This window comes from Lolium rigidum, chromosome 2 (genome assembly GCF_022539505.1).
Source record: "Lolium rigidum isolate FL_2022 chromosome 2, APGP_CSIRO_Lrig_0.1, whole genome shotgun sequence".
Classification (NCBI taxonomy): Eukaryota; Viridiplantae; Streptophyta; class Magnoliopsida; order Poales; family Poaceae; genus Lolium; species Lolium rigidum.
This window is the reverse complement of record NC_061509.1, coordinates 231,827,542-231,852,742: the sequence shown is the minus strand read 5'-3', so window position 1 is coordinate 231,852,742 and position 25,201 is coordinate 231,827,542.

Here is a 25,201-nt window from a genome sequence, read left to right as displayed (position 1 = left end):
AGACGGAGTGGGCCGACGGCTGGCCCACCCGTCGGCGTACGAGCCCTCGGTGTAGCACGTTAACGGGCACAGTCAAGCTGACGGCCGTTATAGCTACGCCGAGGGGGTTGCCGTCGGCGTACGTTGCGACGTGGCGCAGCCTGGGTAGCTCTGGCGCCCGCTACGCCGAGGGGGTTGCCGTCGGCGTACGCTGCGACGTGGCACAGCCTCGGCAGCTCTGTCGCCGGCTACGCCGAGGGGGGCCCGTCGGCGTACAATGCGACGTGGCGCAGCCTGGGCGCCTCTGGCTCTGGCTACACCGAGGGGTTGGCCGTCGGCGTATGCTGCGACGTGGCGCAGCCTGGCAGCCCTGGCGCGGGCTACACCGAGGGGGTGGCCGTCGGCGTACGATGACCATTTGGTCCTGGTCGATCCTATGCCGAGGGGATAGCCGTCGGCGTAGCAGTGCAATTTTTTCAGATTTTTGCTGTTTCGGCTATTCCCAGGTTTGCACAGTTAAATAGCACATAAATTCACAAATATTTCACAGGAACTTCACAGGAGCCTCACATGAAGTGCAAATATACATAACATGAAGTGCATGAAATGCAAATAGGTACAAATCTCTCATAACATTGCATACATAGTGTCATAGTGTCATAGTGTCGATAAGAGATACATGGGACAAATAGAGGAGCTCGTCACCGCTAAACACCGGCCCGGGCCGATTCCTTCCGGTAGAAGCTGCGGAAGAACCACCGGGAGAAGGACCGGGAGAAGTACCGGGAGTAGTACCGGGAGAAGGACCACCATGATGAACCGGTGTGATCTCCCTCCCACCACCCTGATTTCCGGAACATCCCGTTCCCTACACACATGTTCCCGAGATGTTAGCAATTTGCGAGGCAAAGGAAAGCCGTAGTATTCGGTTTGGCGAAGAACTTACCGTTGTTCTCCCATAGTACTCCGCAGCGAAATTTTCCTTCGATGGCATGTTTGGCGCCGGCCCCGGAAAGGGAGGCATCGGCCCTAAATCCACTGTCTGTCCAGTTTGATTGGCCACCATCGACGCCTGCAAGATAGTTTACATGTCAGTCTTTGCAGAAATGAAGCATCAAACTAGGGGAAAGTGGGACTTGTCATCATTTGCGAAAACAAAGGTTGGAACTTACATGTATATATGCCATGTACTCCATGAACTGCTGCTGGTGCTGGTTGAAGGCCACCTGATATTCTTGATGAGCGGCCACGTAGGCGGCCTCGAAGTCAGGCTACAATTTCACAAATTCATGTCTCGTTAGCACTTAGCAATGTATGAACGAAAGTCGGAAAGAGGATGGAAATGAGGAAACTTACGTCGTATGCGGGTTGTTGCCGAGCCCGGCGACGAGGCGGGAGAGGGGGGCTGTCCTTGGTGAGTCCCGCCTTGAGACGCGTGAAGGTCGTGGTGAGGGTATGCTTGACGGCCTTGTTCAGCATGGCGAGACGGCCATGCGGCAACCCTCCGGACGATAGGACCAACGACTCCTCGTCGACCTCCGCGCTCATGGGGTCATCCACCTCCGGGTGACGATGCCTCACCATCTCGCGGTAGTTCTCGACGTCCTCGGCGTAGGTGCCGAAGTACTCGGGGAGCGAGGGCTGAGGCTGCGAGAGATCGGGCTTCTTAAGCCGCATCTTGTTGTATATCTCGAGGTCAGACATCTCCTCCTCGGGTCCTAACGCGGCCCTCTGCATCGCGAAAGGAAATGTTGTGAGTACCAACTTTGAACATGACTGAAAATAAAATGTATACATACCGTCTTCCCCTTGTAGCGCTCGTAGCTGAGGTTTCCCCCACAGTGTGTGCCACCGTCGCCTCGGTTCTCCGCGTTCCGCCTCGCCACGGCTGCAAAGTCCTCGTCCATCTTGAGCCACCTCGTCCTAACCATCTCCTCCCATGCCTTGGCATGCGGCTCGGCCCAATCGGGGATAACCTGAAAATGCAATACTCAACTCAATCTAATGCAATTGCAACTTAGTAGCAATGTAGAATCTCATTGACATTTTACTCACCGACATGTAGTCCTCCACCGTCATCTCATACTCGGCCTTAGCATTCTTACCGACAATGTCCGGCTTATGGACCCTCTCGCCTCTCTCTGCCGAAGTGACCCGCGGACGTGATCCTTTGGTTGTACCACACCTGCGGTGTCAACCTCTCACAAGTCGCCCGCAAAGTCCTGTTCGCGGCCGTCTCCTCAACCTCGGGCGCCACACGATAAAAACACTTCAATCATGCAAAAAACAATTGTGAGATTCATGAGTTAGAACATTGGGGTCATCAAATATGAACGAAGCTCGAGAAAATATGTCTTACCCAAAACTTTCTCATCACGGCGTCAGCAGCCGTCGGGAAGCCTACGCCAGGGGCACTCTCGTAGTCCGTCCAAGTAGTGGCTAGCTTCTTCTCGCCAGCTGGGACAGTGCCGAGGGGATAGTACTTGCCCGGCCAGAACTTCCTAAGCAAAGCTCCAATCATGCTGCTAGGCAGGCGCCCCTTGACCCCGGAGGAAATGTCCAATTGCTGCACATGAAAATCAAACATTAGCACATGAAAATTAAACATTAGTACATGAAAATCGAAATTGCCAAATTAGTACACTTACTCAGGGCCAGCAGGAATAATAAGGGTCTTCGCCTCATGGGTCTTAGGCTCCTTCCTCTCGTCGGGGACTCTCGCCTCCCCACGAATCTTCAGTGCCTTCGGCCGCCCATCCTCCTCCGGAGTCTCAAACCCGCGGCTAGAGTCCTCCTCGGCTCTAGACTCCGTCTCCGCCTCCTCTCTAGACGGCCCCTCCAAAAAGAACCCGGAAGCAACGTCGCCTGAAGCCGAGGGTGGTGGCTCAAAGTCCGGTCCTCCCCAGCCACCTCCACCTCCACCTCCACCTCCTCCCAAGCCACCTCCAGCTCCACCACCTCGTCCCCGTCCTCGTCCTCGTCCTCGTCCTCGTCCTCCTCCTCCTCCCGCGCCGTCCTCGTAACACGGATTGCGACGCGGTGCCCTCTCACTCCTTCTAACATTGTTCTTGCGTTGTTGCATCTTCTTAAGCAAGCTCGACGAGTCCTCCTTGCCGCCGCTCATATTGTTCAATCACCTGCATTGAGAAAGAGAAAACAATTAAGAAGCATGTTGAAAAATATATAAATAGTAAGCATAAAGACACTAAACAATTAAGAAGAATGTTCAAAAATATATAAATACTAAGCATAAAGATACTAAACAATAAAGAAGCATGTTGAAAAAAATATAAATACTAAGCATAAAGATACTAAACAATAAATAAGCATGTTGAAAAAAATATAAATACTAAGCATAAAGATACTAAACAAATAAGAAGCATGTTGAAATATAAACACATAAAAGACCCTCACCAGCCGTCATCAATCTCATCGTCAATCTCATTTTGTTTCTCCTTGCCACTATCACTATCACTATCTTTTGAGTAGTAAGTTGGATCTTGATAGACGGGTGGAGGCTCATCATCGCTATCATCTTCCACTTATAACTTCTCGAGCATATCTATGTCCTTTAGATCCACCACTCGACTCACCACGAGTTTCGCATCGTTCCTGAGGTCCTCTTCAAGAACACATTCTAACTCAAAGTGCCGAAGTCCTCTTCCTCTTGATAGAAAATTCCCTCGTATGTTACGGGGTCAATGTTGTTGTAATCGTCCTCGGAGGGAATCGGTAGGTTACCATGTGGCGATACCTGGAACACGACTTCCCAGCCGTTGAGGGCCGCTTTCTGGCATGGGTACGGCAAATAATAAACTTGCTTGGCTTGGTGAGCAACAATATAGACATCGGCTCCGGTATAGGTGGTGGAAGGCTTAACTTCAACTAACCCAATGGACTTGGTAATTCTCTGTCCACCTCTTGGGTCGAACCAATGACACTTGAACACAACGAGATTGAGTTGTTTGTTTGTACGATTGAAGGTCAGCTCGTATACATTCTCTAACCTCCCGAAGTAATCAAAGGTATCGGATCCTTTAGTGAAGACACCAGTATTTATCGTTTTTGGATTCGCCGGCCCTTACGGTGTGTCTCTGTATGGAATCGAAACCCATTCACGTCATACTTCTCATACTTCATGACGTCACGGTTACAACCTTGGGAAACACATCTCAACTCATCTGTCATCTCAACGTTTGCATCAGCTCCCTACAAGCACGGTTCAAATTTGTTGTGTGCATTAGTTACGTGGAATAACAGGGACAAGTCACATATTGGTAGGTAAGAGGGGCAGCTTAGACATTACTTTTTTCATGAACCAAGACACAAAGTTTATTTTTACTTCGGGAGCACCCTCTTTCAGTAGAGTGTCCAACTCCGCGCCCGTGGGATCGCGCGGAAGCCACCACTGTTCATCCTTGAATTCGCTGAAAGGATACAATAAGCATTAGACCGAGTTGAGTGTAGGTGATCGAAACTAGATACAATAAGCATTACACCATGTTACCTAATGAAATCGTGACCGCCATCGTCGTCGTCCCCCCCCACCACTTCCTTCATGTTCATAAGCACATAGAGCATTATGCAATCCTTCTCTTCCCTCTCCAATCTATATTTTTGTCCTTTACCAGCCTTGCCACCGGGACATTGGAATAGTTGAAGCTTGGGGTCATTCATGGGCACGTCGACATTGTAACGAGAGACCGGGTTATGCGAGTGGGAACTTCATCGAGGATAGTACGTTGTTGCGGCATCTGCCATCTCCCGAAGGCACGTTGCCTCGGCTATGCATGCTTCAATCTTGGCTTTGTTTCCGGTTATCTTCCGAATATACTTGAACTCTCTCTCAATACAAAACTGCCACCGAAACTCCACGGGCCACCCAAGAGTGCCTCGTTTGCGAGGTGCACAATGAGATGTGCCATCGGAGTAAAGAAGCCTGGCGGAAAGATCATCTCCAAATTGCATAGCAACTCCGGCACTTGAACTTGCAGCTTCTCAATAACCTTAGGACATATCTTCTTAGCACAGAGCGTGCGGAAGAAATGGCTCAACTCCGCGAGCACTCGCCATATTTTCTCGGGGAGATACCCTCGAAGCATCACCGGCATCAGCCGCTCAATCCATATATGATAGTCGTGACTCTTGAGCCCGGTGACTTTTCCCGTCGAAAGATTGACTCCCTTGCTCATATTCGAACAATAACCATCAGGGAACATCACAACGTATTTTAGCCACTTGAATGCCTCCTTCTTTTGGATGGAATCAAGGCGGAAGTCGGCGTGCGGCTTGAACCAATTCTTTCGACGGCCGGTAGGACGTTGCATGTGTAATTTCTTCCTATCACGAGCTTCTCAACATCGACTCTAGCCTTGACATTATCCTTTGACTTCCCGGGAATGTTTAGGCACGTGTGAAATAAGGACTCCGCGACATTCTTTATGGTGTGCATCACATCGATGTTATGGGGAAGTTCGAGGTCCTTGTAATACTCGAGCTTCGTTAAGGCTGCCTCGTGAGTCCAGTTGTGCGTTACACCATATCCCTCAAATTGATGGCCAGCTTCCGATGCCGGCGGCACGAGAGCACGTAGCTCGGCATCAACAGCTATACCATCGAACTTTGGCACCTCTGTTACTTCATGCACAACTTTGCCTTTCTTGAAGTTCTTTTGTCTTCTACGAACGGATGCCTCCGTTTGAGGTACTGCCGATTCGTGTCAAACGCAACATACTTGCAACCCTTATTTAGCCAAAGAAACTCAAGTTGATGCACGCACTCTGGGCATGGCCATTTACCAGCTGTACACCATCCGCATGTTAGGGCGTACCGGGCATGTCATGCATGGTATCCGCAACCAAACTTTCATGCAGAAGTTTGTCTTCGATGCTCGGTCGTACGTCAACGTCCCGTGGTGCCAAGAGTGGTTCAAATCATCCACAATCGGCTGCATGTAGACACTCAAGTTCTTCCCCGGGTAATGGGGCCACGGAATGATCAGCGACGAAACATGGTCTTCCTCGTCATTAGGACTCGGGAGGGAGATTGAGCGGAATTACAAACACGGGCCAACAAGCTGTAATTGGCATTCGACATACCATATGGATTGAAGCCATCCGTAGCTATCGCAATTCGACATTCCGAGCATCTGCTGCCCTATGGGGGTATTTTCTATCAAAGTTCTTCCATGCATTGCCATCGGATGGATGTCCCATCTTCGTCCGCCCCGATTGTCCTTTATTCGAGTCCCCATCTTGTGCCACGTCATCTGTTTGGCGGTCTCCTCAGTCAAGTAAAGCCGCTGGATTCTTTTTATGAATGGGAGATACCGAAGAATCGACTTTGCGATCTTTGACTGCCTCACACGACCATCCTTTCCCGTTACCTCTTCATACCTAGAGGCCTTACAAATGGGACGAGTACTTGTCCTCCGCAAACTGTTTCCGAAGAGAACACAGCCTTTTTCACAACGAGTCTATCCTTTGATAATCCATGTTGAGCGCCGACATGAGTTGCCTCGTCTCGTGCGAGGCTTTTAGGCGAGACAATGCCCTTTGGGCAACATGTTACCGGTTGTTTTCAGACTTGCTTCGAAGCCGTCACGGGTGGTGTTGTACCGGGTCTTGTCGGCTAGACATTGGGAGATGGCATCGAGCTGAGAAATCTCGGCGCCATCGTACGGAGGCGTCTTAGCGGCGGCTATCATATCATAGAAGGCCTTCGCGGCTGGCTCCGGTTCCTCCGGTTACGGAGGTTCCTCCGGTTACGGCGGTTCCTCCCGTGAAGGTGGCGACTACGGCATGTGGGCATCGACAAGATCATCTAGAAAGTCTCTAACCCCATCGTACTCATTGCCATTGAGCCGCTGCCGCATCACCTCACCTCTGTCACGTTCGTGCTCATCAAAGTCGATCTGCGTGACGTAACGAGGCATATACCCATATTGCAGAAGGTGTTTAAACATGTCATCCTTTCCACGACGGTGATGCTTCAAGCAACGATTGCACGGGCAAAGTGGCTGAACCTTCGTTTTGTACCACGCGCCAACTCCTTCACTAAATGCCAAGTCTTCCTTATCCACTCATCTATTTTATTAGTCGCACTAACACGGCCGGTGTACATCCATCCATTATCAGCCATCCTCTGCTCTATTGGAAGCCAAACGACAAGCATAGCATTTATATCAAATAGGAAAATGCATCATATTTTAATTTTTTTAACAGGCAAAACGAATGCATCAACCTACATCTCTACTAGGTGGGCTCCTAGGAGCCGCCGGATCCGTAGATTGAGTACGTTCTCCATGCTCTACCCCGGTCCGAGTCAAAATTTCGGCAGCACCTCCCCGCTACTCTCCCGATACACGTCTCGCCAAAAAGACAAGAGGATGTGCATCCGGAGAACAACGGTGAGGCGCTGCCAAAATCCTGACTCCGGACCGGAGCTAGCATGGAGAACGTACCCAACTACGGATCCGCCGGCTGTCCCGTAAATGCCGCAAGCGTTACGGTTGAAAATATGCCGACCACTAATGCATATTTATCCGCGTAACGCTTGAGGACGGGAAGTGACACCTAGGTTACGCAACTTGACTTGGAAAATGAATCTAGTGACATAAATAAAATGCGGAGAAGAAGTTCGAAATTTTGCTCACCCTCGGCTGTAGAGGAAGTAGTGGAACAACCGAGTGTCGATGTCGGCGACCGTCGAGAAGCGCGTCAAGATCCGGGATCGTCACACCGGGAGGCTCACGACGAGGCGGTCACGGCATAGCCTATTACAAATTCACAAAATTCACATTATTAGACATATTTCTACTACACAATCTACGGATCCGGTGGCGGCTAACAAATTAACTAAGCAAAAAATCCTAACTAACTAACTAACAGCAATTTGTATTACAACAATTAAAGTAACACAAAAATGAAAGTAACACAATTTCTATTACTAGTTCCAACATCAATTTGTATTACAACAATTAAAGTAACACAAAAATGAAAAAAAGGGCTAAAGTGCTTACCATCGCGGGCCGGCCGGAGTGCTGCGCGGGGGTGTTGAGGAGGAGGTGGGCGGCGCGACGGGGAGGCCGGCGACGGGAGGATGGCCGGGGCAAGGAGGAGGGCGAGGGCGCGACGAGGAGGCCGGCGACCGGAGGATGGGGATGGGAGGAGGGCGGGGACGGGAGGAGGGCCACGGGCCTGAGGTCGGGAACGGGAGGAGGGTGGCGCGACGGGAGGAGGGCGGCGCGAGCGGCAGGTGGCGGCGCGAGCAGCAGGTGGCGGCGCGAGCGGGCAGGTGGTGGCGGCGGGCAGGAGGCGGCGCTGGGCAGGGGGAAAAGCGAGCGGGAGGAGGAAAACGCGAGCGCGAGGAGGAAAACGCGTGCGCGCGTGCGTGGCCGACCAGGTGCTCTGTTATCCAAATCCCCAGATACGCCGAGGGCCACCCTCGGGTTACCTGTCGCGCCCATACGCCGAGGGCCACCCTCGGCTTATCTGTTTCGCCCGGGCCGACCAGGTGGACCCTGGCTTAATGTTAGGGTTTCCCTGGATACGCCGAGGGCCCCAGATACGCCTAGGGCCCCCCTCGGCATAATGAATTTTTTTTAATTTTTGTTTTTTTTTCTTTCATTGTTTCTTCTAAGTTCTAACAATAATATACTAGTAGTAAAATAATTATAGCATCTTACCTGCAGATTCCCTCTGGTACATGAAACCCTAACCTCAGAGGCCCGTAGATCTACCCCTTTAACCGGGCGCGTGGAACATGCGGTATGGCCGTATCGGGCGCGTGGAACATGCGGTATCCCAATTCCATCTTTTGCAGTGGTTACTAGGACGCATAAAATGACGCCACGCGGCTCCGCTCGATTTTTTGGCTCCGTTTGCTTTGCCAACTGCGCAAAACGGGGCCGCCGGGACATGCGGTATGGCCGTACCGGGCGCGCGCGTGCACCCGTCCGCAAACGCGCGAAACGGAAAACATTTAGCACATAAAATGACGCGTCCTAGACCTAAAAACATTTTTCCCTCCATTTATTGAGCGAAGGAAAGTGTCGCCCCAGTTCAAATCCGGTCGGTTTCCGGCGGATTCGGCGGGGCACCGCGGGAAGCGGGTGGGATTCCCGGATGGCTTCCGCGCGCATATGGCATGTGATAGGTGGTGCGTAGGAGGTATCCTACCGCTGCGCGAGAGGTCCCGCGCGATACTGAAATGCGCACCATGTAGCTGCTTCACAAAAAAAAGCCCTTCCGGCACCCCGAAAATGGAAAAACCGTCGCCCGTGGTTCGGATTAGAAATCTGCGACCGGGGCCTTGCTTCCCATCCTAAGGCCCACGCACGTGCCAAATATGGCCTCGTTCCAACAAACTATGTGGTGAAACGGGCCGTTTCCTACTCATTTCCCCTAAAAGCCATAGAACTCCGGACGAGATAGCCCTGTTCGTGAAGGGTTTTCCAAGATAATTGCCGTATCCCGGTTCCGTCTTTTGCAGTGGTTACTAGGATGCATAAAATGACGCCACGTGGCTCCGCTCGATTTTTTGGCTCTGTTTGCTTTGCCAACTGCGCAAAACGAGGCCGCCGGGACATGCGGTATGGCCGTGCCGGGCGCGCGCGTGCACCCGTCCGCCAACGCGCGAAACGGAAAACATTTAGCACATAAAATGACGCGTCCTAGACCTAAAAACATTTTTCCCTCCATTTATTGAGCGAAGGAAAGTGTCGCCCCAGTTCAAATCCGGTCAGTTTCCAGCGGATTCGGCGGGGCACCGCGGGAAGCGGGTGGGATTCCCAGATGGCTTCCGCGCGCATATGGCATCTGATAGGTGGTGCGTAGGAGGTATCCTACCGCTGCGCGGAGGTCCCGCGCGATGCTGAAATGCGCACCATGTAGCTGCTTCACAAAAAAAAGCCCTTCCGGCACCCGAAAATGGAAAAACCGTCGCCCGTGGTTCGGATTGGAAATCCGCGACCGGGGCCTTGCTTCCCATCCTAAGGCCCATGCACGTGCCAAATATGGCCTCGTTCCGACAAACTATGTGGTGAAACGGGCCGTTTCCTACTCATTTCCCCTAAAAGCCATAGAACTCCGGACGAGATAGCCCTGTTCGTGAAGGGTTTTCCAAGATAATTGTCGTATCCCAGTTCCGTCTTTTGCAGTGGTTACTAGGACACATAAAATGCCGCCACGCGGCTCCGCTCGATTTTTTGGCTCCGTTTGCTTTGCCAACTGCGCAAAACGGGGCCGCCGGGACATGCGGTATGGCCGTACCGGGCGCGCGCGTGCACCCGTCCGCCAACGCGCGAAACGGAAAACATTTAGCACATAAAATGACGCGTCCTAGACCTAAAAACATTTTTCCCTCCATTTATTGAGCGAAGGAAAGTGTCGCCCCAGTTCAAATTCGGTCAATTTCCAGCGGATTCGGCGGGGCACCGCAGGAAGCGGGTGGGATTCCCAGATGGCTTCCGCGCGCATATGGCATGTGATAGGTGGTGCTTAGGAGGTATCCTACCGCTGCGCGGAGGTCCCGCGCGATACTGAAATGCGCACCATGTAGCTGCTTCACAAAAAAAGCCCTTCCGGCACCCCGAAAATGGAAAAACCGTCCCGTGGTTCGGATTGGAAATCCGCGACCGGGGCCTTGCTTCCCATCCTAAGGCCCACGCACGTGCAAAATATGGCCTCGTTCCGACAAACTATGTGGTGAAACGGGCCGTTTCCTACTCATTTCCACTAAAAGCCATAGAACTCCGGACGAGATAGCCCTGTTCGTGAAGGCTTTTCCAAGATAATTGCCGTATCCCAGTTCCGTCTTTTGCAGTGGTTACTAGGACACATAAAATGACGCCACGCGGCTCCGCTCGATTTTTTGACTCCGTTTGCTTTGCCAACTGCGCAAAACGGGGCCGCGGGACATGCGGTATGGCCGTACCGGGCGCGCGCGTGCACCCGTCCGCCAACGCGCGAAACGGAAAACATTTAGCACATAAAATGACGCGTCCTAGACCTAAAAACATTTTTCCCTCCATTTATTGAGCGAAGGAAAGTGTCGCCCCGGTTCAAATCCGGTCGGTTTCCGGCGGATTCGGCGGGGCACCGCGAGGAAGCGGGTGGGATTCCCGGATGGCTTCCGCGCGCATATGGCATGTGATAGGTGGTGCTTAGGAGGTATCCTACCGCTGCGCGGAGGTCCGCGCGATGCTTGAAATGCGCACCATGTAGTCGCTTCACAAAAAAAAGCCCTTCCGGCACCCGAAAATGGAAAAACCGTCGCCCGTGGTTCGGATTGGAAATCCGCGACCGGGGCCTTGCTTCCCATCCTAAGGCCCACGCACGTGCCAAATATGGCCTCGTTCGACAAACTATGTGGTGAAACGGGCCGTTTCCTACTCATTTCCCCTAAAAGCCATAGAACTCGGACGAGATAGCCACTGTTCGTGAAGGGTTTTCCAAGATAATTGCCGTATCCCAGTTCCGTCTTTTGCGGTGGTTACTAGGACACATAAAATGACGCCACGCGGCTCCGTTCGATTTTTGGCTCCGTTTGCTTTGCCAAGCTGCGCAAAACGGGGCCGCGGGACATGCGGTATGGCCGTACCGGGCGCGCGCATGCACCCGTCCGCCAACGCGCGAAACGGAAAACATTTAGCACATAAAATGACGCGTCCTAGACCTAAAAACATTTTTCCCTCCATTTATTGAGCGAAGGAAAGTATCGCCCCAGTTCAAATCCGGTCAGTTTCCAGCGGATTCGGCGGGGCACCGCAGGAAGCGGGTGGGATTCCCGGATGGCTTCCGCGCGCATATGGCATGTGATAGGTGGTGCGTAGGAGGTATCCTACCGCTGCGCGGAGGTCCCGCGCGATGCTGAAATGCGCACCATGTAGGCGCTTCACAAAAAAAGCCCTTCGGCACCCGAAAATGGAAAAACCGTCGCCGTGGTTCGGATTGGAAATCCGCGACCGGGGCCTTGCTTCCCATCCTAAGGCCCACGCACGTGCCAAATATGGCCTCGTTCAGACAAACTATGTGGTGAAACGGGCCGTTTCCTACTCATTTCCCCTAAAAGCCATAGAACTCCGGACGAGATAGCCCTGTTCGTGAAGGGTTCTCCAAGATAATTGCCGTATCCCAGTTCCGTCTTTTGCAGTGGTTACACCACATAGAGTTAGGGTTAGGGAAACCGTAGGGCGGGGACCCCGCACATCTACCCATATGTACATCAATAGCAAATGTTGGGCCTAGTGGCTCCGGTTGACCCGTCTGCGAAGAGCGTCACTCGTGGGACCTACATATGCCATCTACCAATTCTTAAAAAATAGAACCATTTTTTACATAATTCATACTAGTACATAAATAATACAAACATAATATAAAGTAATATAAGAGAGGAAAAAATAAAAAATAAACCCTACGGCGGGGACCATGCAAATCTACCCCTAGGGTTAGGGTTAGGGTTAGCAATGGACTTTTTCCTTTTTGGTGATGCACTATGCGGGAGAGAAACGACGGGAAAAACTTGGCAGAAGAGAAAAAGGGCGGGAGAGAAAGAGTGTGAAAGTTTGGCAGGAAATCGGGCGGGAAAAAGAAAAACAGCGTGGTTATGCCGACGGTGGCCCTCGGCATAGACTTCGAGTGTGACATCATCTGGCAGGAGGAGAAGAAAAAAAAATGGACATGCGCTACACCGACGGTGGCCCTCGGCGTAGGCTTGACGTCGTTAGAGGGACGTTAGGGCACGGTTGGGCTGGGCTGTCTACGCAGGGATACGCCGAGGGGCAGGCATACGCCGAGTGCCACCGTCGGCGTATGCCCGGCTACGCCGACGGCTTCACTACGCCGAGGGGTGAGCCGAGGAGCTGGGCTGGCCGGCCCGTACGCCGACGGCCCCGATGTTTGGCCGTCGGCGTATGACACGGCCGTCGGCACCTCGTGCGATTCCTGTAGTGAGTAAGGCGGACTAGGTGCAGCATGCCATGCTATCTGGATAAAAAAATAAACAAAGTAACACTGCAAACCGAACCATGGAATTAGCATGTACACCCAGCCATGCAATTTACCACTGGAAACGACAGCGAAACCAACACTTACACCTAACCAACGAAATTGCATGTACACCAGCCATGAGGTTGACCAATGGAAACGCATGGTTCACCATTTTGTTTGATTTAGTTGCCCAACTTTCGAAATGAGTAACGCGAAACGCAAACAAACAGACAACCAAACGAGCAATGTGAAATGCAAACAAAACGGACATATAATGTACGGTTGAGCAGTAATTTTGGTTGCAGATTTCATTGTCCAAATGCATGGATCTTGTCTTGCATATTCCGTTGCTCTAACCAGCTGTAGTGAGCGAGTTAAAAATAGGTACAAATGGCGACGCAACACAGTGATTATTAACAGGTACAAATGGACAACCGTATGCAGAATGTCAAAACAAATGCCAAAACGAACGCTAGACAACCGTACACATAATGTCAAAATGAATGCCAAAACGAACGCTAGTTGGATTTGCAGTTTGGAACGAAATTGCAACCAGAATACCATGCATGTTGCTATTGCATTTTCCTTGGTACAACTTGCAAACCTGGCAGCTTGCAAAGATTAGCTATGCAAACTAAAGAGCCAATCCTATATGAAAGTGTAGAAACAAATGTAGAACTCATGTATAGTATCAAATGTATTTATTTCTATACTGCAGTTGAAATTACACTTCAATTTCTGCTCAGATTCTACATTGTAGAATACAACTTTCCACTTGTAGAATTTCGGCCAGCAAGCTAACGGCTGTAACACCCATGAATTTTACCGTTAGCTCACTCCACTTCTAGACATAGAAATCTTGATCCATTGATTTTCTTGCACACTATATCCAATGGCTAATGGTGGGTGCATAGCTAGCCACCATGGTAGCAAATCCGCGTTGTTATATGAATAATGCATATATTATTTGATAATAATATTAATAAATGAATAAAAATAAAATTATCCCATATTCAAATTTCTCACATTTTTCTAATAGTTATGCATATATTATTTGTCCACTTGTGGTTTAAAGATTTAAAGATATTAATTATTTGGTCATATTATATAAATAATGCATATATTATTTGATAATAATATTAATAAATTAATAAAATAAATTATTCCATATTCAAATTTCACACACTTTTTTAATAGTTATGCATATATTATTTGTCCACTTGCGGTTTAAATATTTAAATATATTAATTATTTTGCCATATTATATAAATAATGCATATATTATTTGATAATAATATTAATAAATGAATAAAAATAAAATTATTTCATATTAAAATTCCTCACACTTTTCTAATATTTATGCATATATTATTTTTCCATTTGCGGTTTAAATATTTAAAGATATTCAAATTCTCACATTGGAATGCTATATTATTATCTTATGGTAGTATTTACAACAAGGTACAACCACATTCGCGTGAGCACAACAGGAAAGTACCGAGGAGTTAAGCATGCTGAGGGTGGAGTAGTGTGAGGATGGGTGACCGACTGGTAAGTGACCAAGTCCAAAATTGGAGTATAGATTAGGTGTAATTAGTGTTAACAATGGTCCTAGTGAGAAAGTAACGAGTCAAACAAAAAGAAAAAAGATAAAGAAAAATGGAAATGAAAAAGATAAATGAAAAAAAGAAAACCTTTTGTCCCGGTTGTGCTTATGAGCCGGGACAAAAGGTCCTCCAGCCAAAATCCTGCATCGCAGCCACATGGTGGACTATATATCCCAGCTGGTAAGCGGACCGGCACAAAAAATTAGGCCTTTTGTCCCGCCTCCGTTGTCCCGATTGGCCAGCCGGGACAAAAGCCTGTAACGACCCGTGACAATAGGCCTGTTCTCCTCTAGTGACGTGCATTATCTTACGTAGTTGTCTGTCTCTTATGCAATACTTTCTTTGAAATTTGTATGATGGAGTTCTTTTTTTTTCGATAGTGGTTGGTCTATGCGTATGAAGAACCTAGGTGAGTCCTCCTATTGATTCATGAAGGTTTGTACCATTTATTTTGTTTTTATACCAAAATTTCCGTGTAATGTTCCACTATTGTAGCTATGCATGTTTTAAGAACTACAATATTTTGAATAATGGTCCTAAGACTAAGAAATGAAACGATACCGAAATTCGTATATTCTTTGCTTTTCCAACCTATTGCATGCATGTAATGAAGGGTGATTATCTTGCTTCCATCTCAGCATGATCTTCAGGTATAATCTTTACAAATAGTGTATTAAGCTATTGTAAATTACATTCAGAAAAGAGAGAATACAAGCAATTTTAGATGTTTAATGAAAGCTTGAAAAACCATAAGATCAGTGGTGGTGTGTGTATTCTTGCGTTACATTTATTAATCAGTTCTTTAAATAGGTACTCTAGAATCTTCATATGGTGCTCTCTATTAATATTATCTAGAATATTTCTAGTACAACTGTCGTGGTCAATTTCGTTTGTCTTGCAAAAACATTTCCGGGCTTACGACACATCTTTATATAGTTATTTTAATAGAGAAATCATTTATGTTATTTTTGTTTCTGTAATTAACAAAACTTCAGTTTGCATTACAGATTTTGGTGATATACAAATCCAGTACTATTTATGATTAACGTCTCAAAGAAGCAATGAAGTAATGTGATTTATTGCTGTAGTCTTCTCTTTCTTGGTCCCAACAAAATGCAGAGTCCTAGCAGAGATATCAACGCTTTGGGTGTAAAAATATGTATTAACGACTGTCAACTGCAGAAAGCCGCAAGTTTAGATAGGGGTAATTTGCCTTGACACATCATTGCATGGTTCAAATTGCCATGTGTGATGTGAACAAAATCTTTCATGTTGATCATATCGCTGATTTTGGTCGTGTCATTTGCTGATTAATTATGCACATAATTATCGCTATCAAAAGCTTGTTTGGGTTTTTATTATTAGGTAAGGTCAATTTGCAGCTTGGACATGTAGAATCAATTGTCTGCTATCATTATTTTATTATTAAAATATGTCCCACATATGTCTAGGCATCGTGTGAATTCTGCCCCATTTCAAAGTTCTGTTTATCATTCTCTAATTCTCTCCTTAGGATGCAGTGCACAACGTTCCCTCGCATGCAACTACGAAGATCTTCCACATATGTTATTGGTTATCTTAAAAAAATATCTACTGCGCCTCCTACAGAAATTGAAGGTTTCAGTGACTATTGTTTCACCTACTTAAGTACACTCATATGATTCAACATGCTAGGGCATGGCTTAGATGGGTGCATCTAGGTATCTACCATTATACAGCATGATGATTGTTTATTTTATTTCTGTCCATAGATTGAACTGCACTTTTGCATGAGTTATTGAAAACTTGCATTGTTTCCTTCTTCTAGCAAATGTGTGCGCTTTTGCAGAAAGAAAATTCCATTTTCCTATCCTAGATGCATTTCTTATGGTTTCTTGACAGATGAGGCTTTGTTCCCCACTCTGCTTGATCAAATGCAAGCATGCTAATTTTTTTATGCTTGCTAAGATAATAATATATTCCAGTACATGTATCGTCAAAGTGTAAATTAATTGCTTAATTTCCAAAATCTATTTAGCATTATATAATTATTTTCTTTAATATGGAAACGCGTGGTAACGTGTGCCTTCATGGATTCATGATCTACTAACATAACATGACTAAACTCTAAGTTAATTATTAATCGACAGGAAATTAGCACAACCAAAACTAATTAGGGAGATCGACGATACTGCCTCGCGTGGCAGCTGCATGCTGCGCATGTTGAGACGCGCCGCGGTGTAGTCAACCCCTTGCACGAGATGATCTAGATGCTCGGATGCAACTAAGCAGATTAAACCAACCCGATCAGAGCTCCACGTGCAGTTCTGAACTTCTGATGCCGCCATTTGTCGCTTCACGCAAAGGTCGAGATAAAGTTCCAATCGGATCACAAGTTAATCTATTTAGTCAGATGAAGAACTAACTACAAGATGAATGATACTGCAGTACGTGCCTTGTAGTTTACTCACGTCGTGTCATGTATGCTGCATTTTAAAGATCTCCGTGATCGATGGAGTCAACCTCCTGCAGCGCAACGTACGTACGAACCACGAGACGATCCACATGTTCAGATGCAACTACGAACCACGAGACGATCCACATGTTCAGATGCAACTAAGCAGAGCAAATCCAGCCATTTGCGCTTACAGTTGATTTGTACTGTATATATAACTCCATGTCAAGTGACGGGTTCGATCCTTTAATTGTATCCACGTGCAGCCATTTTCAACTAGCTCTAGAGCATTGTCCCTTCAGTCCTTCACGCGAAGGTTCCTTACTTCTTAAAACTGATTTTCGTCTCGCTGTATTAATTAACAATCATAGCGTTATAAAAGTTCGAAACAAAGAAAATACTGGAGCAATATCACAAACACACCCGAAAAAAGCAGAAAGTTACGACGAAGTGACAAAATGACGATGACCCGCAATCGTTGCGCCCTCCGTCTTTGTCCCACCATGCCCCAAGCGCCCCGAAACGCCCCGTGCAAAGCATCCCCTTCAAAAAAAGAAGTACTGTTGACACAGCGCGGTTGCTTTGACTAAAAGGTCCTAGGGTTTTTCCTGGCACGTAGAGTATATTGGGCAGGATACTCCCACGATGCCATTCAGAAAACAATGTTGCCGCTCGAGGGTGCGGTACCACGTCAGGGTCAAATGAGCTGACAAGGATTTCTTCCGATCACATCCACAAAAAATCCGGGCGCAAGGGAGCACCACCAGTCCACCACCCATCTCCACCGTTCACCGAGCGGCACCGCTTCAGGGTCAAACGAGCTAACAAGGATTTGTGCCGATCCCATCCACAAAAATCCATGGTGTAAGGAGCACCACTACCCATCTCCACCGTTCACCAACATGCGTCACCACGAGCAAAGTTTCCTACTGGGTCACATGATAATCTATTTAAGCAACCACGCAGGTAATACTGTATGTAGTATGGATAAGAACTAGTAATTACGAAAACCAATGATCGTTATTGTACTACTTTAAAGTTTACACACGTGGTTTTATGCACATTGCATTTTAAAGGTCTCCATGATCGATAGAGTCAACCCTCTTGCAGCTGGAAGCACGAAGCACAAACCACGAGACGATCCACATGTTTAGATGCAACTAAGCCGAGCAAATCAAGATGTGCCCATAACTCCATCTTTAATAAAATCAAACATGTTTCATGAAATCGAAGGGATATGTAACTTCATGCCAATTCTTTCTGGAAAAAACTATATACAAAGTTTATAGTTAAGGTGAAGGCCGAACGACGAAGGTTCTACTTGCGTCATAAAGATAATCGTTGTATATTCAGAAATTCATCTCACCCCCGAGTTCATATGCATCTGAAGAACATATTTGTCGCAAAAAAATCAGATATCTTTACTATTTATTTCATATTTACCGTTCATGCGAGGGCTCTCGGCCTCAACATTGCCACTGCAATGCTCTTATGTTGTGTTTGGATGCATAGAAAGTTGGCATGGAATTGAATTGGAGTAAGATTCTAAATCTGAGATGGAAATGAATTGGCTTCAAATTCAATTCTGTCGTTTGGATGTCTTTGAATTTTGCTGTTGGAATTAAAGGATATAACTAATTCCAAATCATGTTTGGATGTACATACTATGGAATTTGATATTGTGGGATGAATCTGGGCCGGAGCATCGAGTACGACCACCTGCCGGCGAGCGCACTGGTCGGAGCTGCTAGGAGGGCCGCCTGCCGGCAAGCGCGCTGGCCGGAGCGCAGCGCCCATATGGCGGCGAGCGCGGAGGCCATCTTCCGGCGAGCGCGACGAGGGAGGGAGGCGGGGAGGGCCGCCTCCCGGCGAGCGCGACGAGGGAGGGAGGCGGGGAGGGCCGCCTCCCGGCGAGCGCGCGGGCGGAGCGTCGAGGACGGTGACCTGCCGGCGAGTGCGGCGCGGCAGAGCGTCGACGAGGGCCACCTGCGGGCGAGCGCGGCGGGGCGGAGCATCGAGGAGAGCCACCTGCGGGCGAGCGCGACGGGGCGGAGCCGTCAACCACCATTCCCATACCGCCGCTCACCGCTGTGCCCCCTACCGCCTTCCGCCGCCGTTCCTCCTAGCGCCACCGTTCTTGTCCCCGCGATCTAGGGTTAGGCCAGGGAGTAGGGAACGGGAGGTCGTGGAAGAGGGAGGCCAGGGAGGGGAGGGCGTGGAGGAGGGAGGAGACGCGCCAGGGAAGGGAGGCCGTACCGGCGCCGGCGGCTCCAGCTCACGGCGGCGGCCCGAGCTCGCTCGCTCGCTTGATTTCTGTCGAGCCAGGAAGTGCCGAAGAGGTACGCGACGCGAGCGATGTGGAGATTCCGAGAGTTTCCGAGGTGCCGACCTCGGAAAGATTTGGGCCAAGCGTTACACGCGCGGGCGGGGGCGCGGAATTGAGCCCAGTTTCCACGTCCCAATTCTAAGCGCAATCCAAACAGCTGAATTTGCCGATTTGGCCCCCAATTCCAATTCCGAGCCCAGTTTCAGCGCAACCAAACACAGCATTATTGTAATTGTATTTCTTTTTAAGCTTGGTTGTTTGAGCTATCTTATCACGCTACAAGAGAATTGGCATGTAGAGGCACTATTTTGTTCCAATAGAGACACTTAAATTGATCTTACATAGTTATAGAGGCACTTTCCATATAGTCTCAAAACTGTCACTACGGGCGATGTGCCGATGCCTCTACGTGGTAAGGACAATAGTGATAATGTTTTTACATTTTAGATAGAAGACATAAAAGAGGCATTATATTGTGTCTCTAGAGTAAATAAATGTGAAGAAATCATGTGAAAAGTAATAATCGAACTCATGACCTTAAAGATTAGGACTTATTCCATTAACCGTCTCATCCTTTCACAAGTATATTTCATATTTGGAACAAATTTCTAATTAGTATTACCCACCGTGACCAGAACATAGAACAAATGTCTCTAGGGAACAAACAAAATATCTCAAACATTGCCTCTAGATAAAAAAGTAAAGACATACAATAAAGTGTCTCATGGATTGCCTCTTAATAACTTATTATCCGTGATACTTTGGAGTGTCTTATAAGTTGTCTCTAGAAAAAATTGCAATCTTTACAGAAATATCTCAACTAACGTCCATATATTTGAGATTATTTCTGAAGTATCCCAAAAAGTGCCACTATAACATGCAAAGTGTCTCGATGTGATTTTTAAAGAGGCAAAATAGGAAGTGTCTCCAGTAAAAGATCTCTATGGAAGGTTTTTCTTGTAGTGTCATCTTATTCATCTTACTAGTGCAATGACAAGCTTTCCACAATGTTCGAGAAAAAACAGAATAGAAGAGTACAGTAAAAATATAGAAAAGGTCCGGCGGTACTTTTGGTTTCCATTTGAAACACATATTCAAGATTCGTGTGGATGTCATATAGGGTTTTTGTGGAATCTCCATAATCATAAATATTTATGAGGAAATTACTTGTTTCTTGGGTGCGAAAGATCCAAATATTTTGAAGTGGTAGCAATCTAGATTTTTTTTGGTTGTGTATATCTGTAATAACAATAGGACAATGCGTTATTAGAGAGGCTAGGTGTAATTTATATATTCGTGATATAAATATATGCTTATAGGGGTATGTGAGCGCCTGCACTTGTACCGTGTTACTAAAAAAGTAAAAAAAAAAAGAAGTTGAAAAGGCCGAGAGAAGCCACGGAAGTGCAAGTGCCCAACATATGCATCGACTCGGTTTTTCTTCGTAAAAAGGTGGGGCATTAGAGCATCTCCACTCGGCTCCCCTATATGGGCTTCGACGTAGCTGTTTTAGGGCTCATATGAAGGACGCCGGTGGGAAAACTAAAATAGAGGCTGGGCGCCTGTCGCGATCCTTATACAAAAAATGTAAAATTTAAAACATAAAAAAATTCGACGAAAAAGTAAATTCGTTGATAGTTTGGCCATATTTGGCCGATATTTGTACTAATTTAAAAACATAGATCGAAGAAAAAACTAGCTACTGCCGCCGCCGTTGCCGCACCCTAGCCTTAGGCGGCGGTACATTGCCGCCGCGTAGTCCTCGCCATCGTCGGGTCCTCCTCCTTCGGCTACGGGAGGTAGCTGCTGCAACCCTGGCCGGCGTTGCCGCGCCTCTCGCGCGGCCTGTTGGACAAGCCAGGTTCCTCGTCGTCATCATCGAGGTTGATGGCGAGGCCGAGGCGATGGTGGCGCTCCTCCTCCTCTGGGTCGTCCTCTGCTGATGTGGGCATAACCCTTTGGGTACTCGGCATTGGCATACTGATACGTCTCCAACGTATCGATAATTTCTTATGTTCCATGCCACTTTATTGATGATACCTACATGTTTTATGCATACTTTATGTCATATTTATGCATTTTCCGGCACTAACCTATTGACGAGATGCCGAAGAGCCAGTTGCTGTTTTCTGCTGTTTTTGGTTTCAGAAATCCAAGTAAGGAAATATTCTCGGAATCGGACGAAATCAATGCCCAGAATCTTATTTTTCCACGAAGCTTCCAGAAGTCCGGAGAGGAAACGAAGTGGGGCGACGAGGCGGCGACACGCCAGGGCGGCACGGCCCAAGCCCTGGCCGCGCGGCCCTGTTGTGTGGGCTCCTCGCGTCGCCCCTAAACCTACCTCCTCCGCCTATTTAAGCCTTCGTCGATAATAACTCCAGTACCGAGAGCCACGATACGGAAAACCTTCCAGAGACGCCGCCGCCGCCAATCCCATCTCGGGGGATTCAGGAGATCGCCTCCGGCACCCTGCCGGAGAGGGGAATCATCTCCCGGAGGACTCTTCACCGCCATGGTCGCCTCCGGAGTGATGAGTGAGTAGTTCACCCCTGGACTATGGGTCCATAGGAGTAGCTAGATGGTCGTCTTCTCCTAATTGTGCTATCATTGTTGGATCTTGTGAGCTGCCTAACATGATCAAGATCATCTATCTGTAATGCTATATGTTGTGTTTGTTGGGATCCGATGAATAAGTGAATGCTATGTTATGTTGATTATCAATATCATCTATGTGTTGTTTATGATCTTGCATGCTCTCCGTTGCTAGTAGAGGCTCGGCCAAGTTGATACTTGTAACTCCAAGAGGGAGTATTTATGCTCGATAGTGGGTTCATGTCTCCATTAAATCTGGGGGAGTGACGGCAACCCCTAAGGTTGTGGATGTGTTGTTGCCACTAGGGATAAAACATCAATGCTATGTCCAAGGATATATTTGTTGATTACATTACGCACCATACTTAATGCAATTGTCTGTTGTTTACAACTTAATATCGGAGGGGTTCGGATGATAACTCTGAAGGTGGACTTTTTAGGCATAGATGCATGCTTGGATAGCGGTCTATGTACTTTGTCGTAATGCCCAATTAAATCTCACAATACTCATCATAACATGTATGTGCATGATCATGCCCTCTTTATTTGTCAATTTCCCAACTGTAATTTGTTCACCCAACATGCTTATTCTTATGGGAGAGACGCCTCTAGTGAACTGTGGACCCCGGTCCATTCTTAACATCGAATACAATCAACTGTAATACTCGTTCTACTGTTTTCTGTAAACAATCATCATCCACACTATACATCTAATCCTTTGTTACAGCAAGCCGATGAGATTGACAACCTCACTGTTACGTTGGGACAAAGTACTTTGATTGTGTTGTGCAGGTTCCACGTTGGCGCCGGAATCCCTGGTATTGCGCCGCACTACACTCCGCCGCCATCAACCTTCAACGTGCTTCTTGGCTCCTACTGGTTCGATAGACCTTGATTTCTTACTGAGGGAAAACTTGCCGCTGTACGCATCACACCTTCCTCTTGGGGTTCCCAACGGTCGCGTGATGTACGCGTATCAAGACTGTTTTCTGGCGCCGTTGCCGGGGAGATCAAGACACGCTGCAAGGGGAGTCTCCACCTCCAATCTCTTTACTTTGTTTTTGTCTTGCTTTACTTTTATTTAGTACTTTGTTTGCTGCACTAAAACAAAACACACAAAAAATAGTTGCTAGCTTTACTTTATTTACTGTCTTGTTTGCAATCTCCATATTAAAAACACAAAAAATTAGATACTTGCATTTACTTTATCTAGTTTGCTTTATTTACTGTTGCTAAAATGGGTACTCCTGAAAATACTAAGTTGTGTGACTTCACAACCACAAATAATAATGATTACTTATGCACACCTATTGCTCCACCTGCTACTACAGCGGAATTCTTTGAAATTAAACCTGCTTTACTGAATCTTGTTATGAGAGAGCAATTTTCTGGTGTTAGTTCTGACGATGCTGCTGCCCATCTCAATAATTTTGTTGAACTATGTGAAATGCAAAAGTATAAGGATGTAGATGGTGACATTATAAAATTAAAATTGTTTCCTTTCTCATTAAGAGGAAGAGCTAAAGATTGGTTGCTATCTCTCGCCTAAGAATAGTATTGATTCATGGACTAAATGCAAGGATGCTTTCATTGGTAGATATTATCCTCCTGCTAAAATTATATCTTTGAGAAGTAGCATAATGAATTTTAAAAAATTGGATAATGAGCATGTTGCCCAAGCATGGGAAAGAATGAAATCTTTGGTTAAAAATTGCCCAACCCATGGACTGACTACTTGGATGATCATCCAAACCTTTTATGCAGGACTGAATTTTTCTTCGCGGAACCTATTGGATTCAGCTGCTGGAGGTACCTTTATGTCCATCACTCTAGGCGACGCAACAAAGTTTCTTGATAATATGATGATTAATTACTCTGAATGGCACACGGAAAGAGCTCCACAAGGTAAGAAGGTAAATTCTGTCGAAGAAACCTCTTCCTTGAATGATAAGATTGATGCTATTATGTCTATTCTTGTGAATGGTAGGAAAAATATTGATCCTAATAATGTTCCGTTAGCTTCATTGGTTGCTCAAGAAGAACACGTTGATGTAAACTACATTAAAAATAATAATTTCAACAACAATGCTTACCGGAACAATTCTAGTAACAACTATAGGCCATATCCTTATAATAATGGTAACGGCTATGGTAATTATTATGGGAATTCTTACAACAATAATAGGAATACACCCCCTGGACTTGAAGCCATGCTTAAAGAATTTATTAGTACACAAACTGCATTTAATAAATCTGTTGAAGAAAAGCTTGGGAAAATTGATATACTTGTTTCTAAAGTCGATAGTCTTGCTGCTGATGTTGATCTTTTGAAATCGAAAGTTATGCCTAATGAAAATAATGATATTAAGTCATTTGCTACAACAAACTCCATCCAAGTTAGAATTAATGAGAATATAAGATTAATGGCCGAATTGCGTGCTAGGTGGGAAAAAGAAGAAAATACTAAAGAAGATAATATAGCTAAAGTTTGGACTATTACCACCACTAGTAATGCTAATACTCCACATGTTGCTGCACCTCCTACTATCAATGGTAAAATAATTGGTGTTGGCAATGTTTTCACTTCTAATGCAAGGCGTGAAAAACTGCCTGAAACTGCTAAAACTGCTGAAACTACCTGTGATAAAACTGCTGAAATTTTTTCCAACATTGGGGACAATGATCCCATTGCTTTAGATTATAATGGTTTGGATTTTGATGATTGTCACATATCTGAAGTTATAAAGTTCTTACAAAAACTTGCTAAGAGTCCTAATGCTAGTGCTATAAATTTGGCTTTCACAAAACATATTACAAATGCTCTCATAAAAGCTAGAGAAGAGAAATTAAATCGCGAAGCTTCTATTCCTAGGAAGCTAGAGGATGGTTGGGAGCCCATCATTAAGATGAAGGTCAATGACTTTGATTGTAATGCTTTATGTGATCTTGGTGCAAGTATTTCCGTTATGCCTAGAAAGTCTATAATATGCTTGACTTGCCACCATTGAAAAATTGTTATTTGGATGTTAATCTTGCTGATAATTCTACAAAGAAACCTTTGGGGAGAGTTGATAATGTTCGCATTACCGTTAACAATAACCTTGTCCCCGTTGATTTTGTTGTCTTGGATATTGAATGCAATGCATCTTGTCCCATTATATTGGGAAGACCTTTTCTTCGAACTCGTTGGTGCTATTATTGATATGAAGGAAGGTAATATTAAATATCAATTTCCTATCAAGAAAGGTATGGAACACTTCCCTAGAAAGAGAAT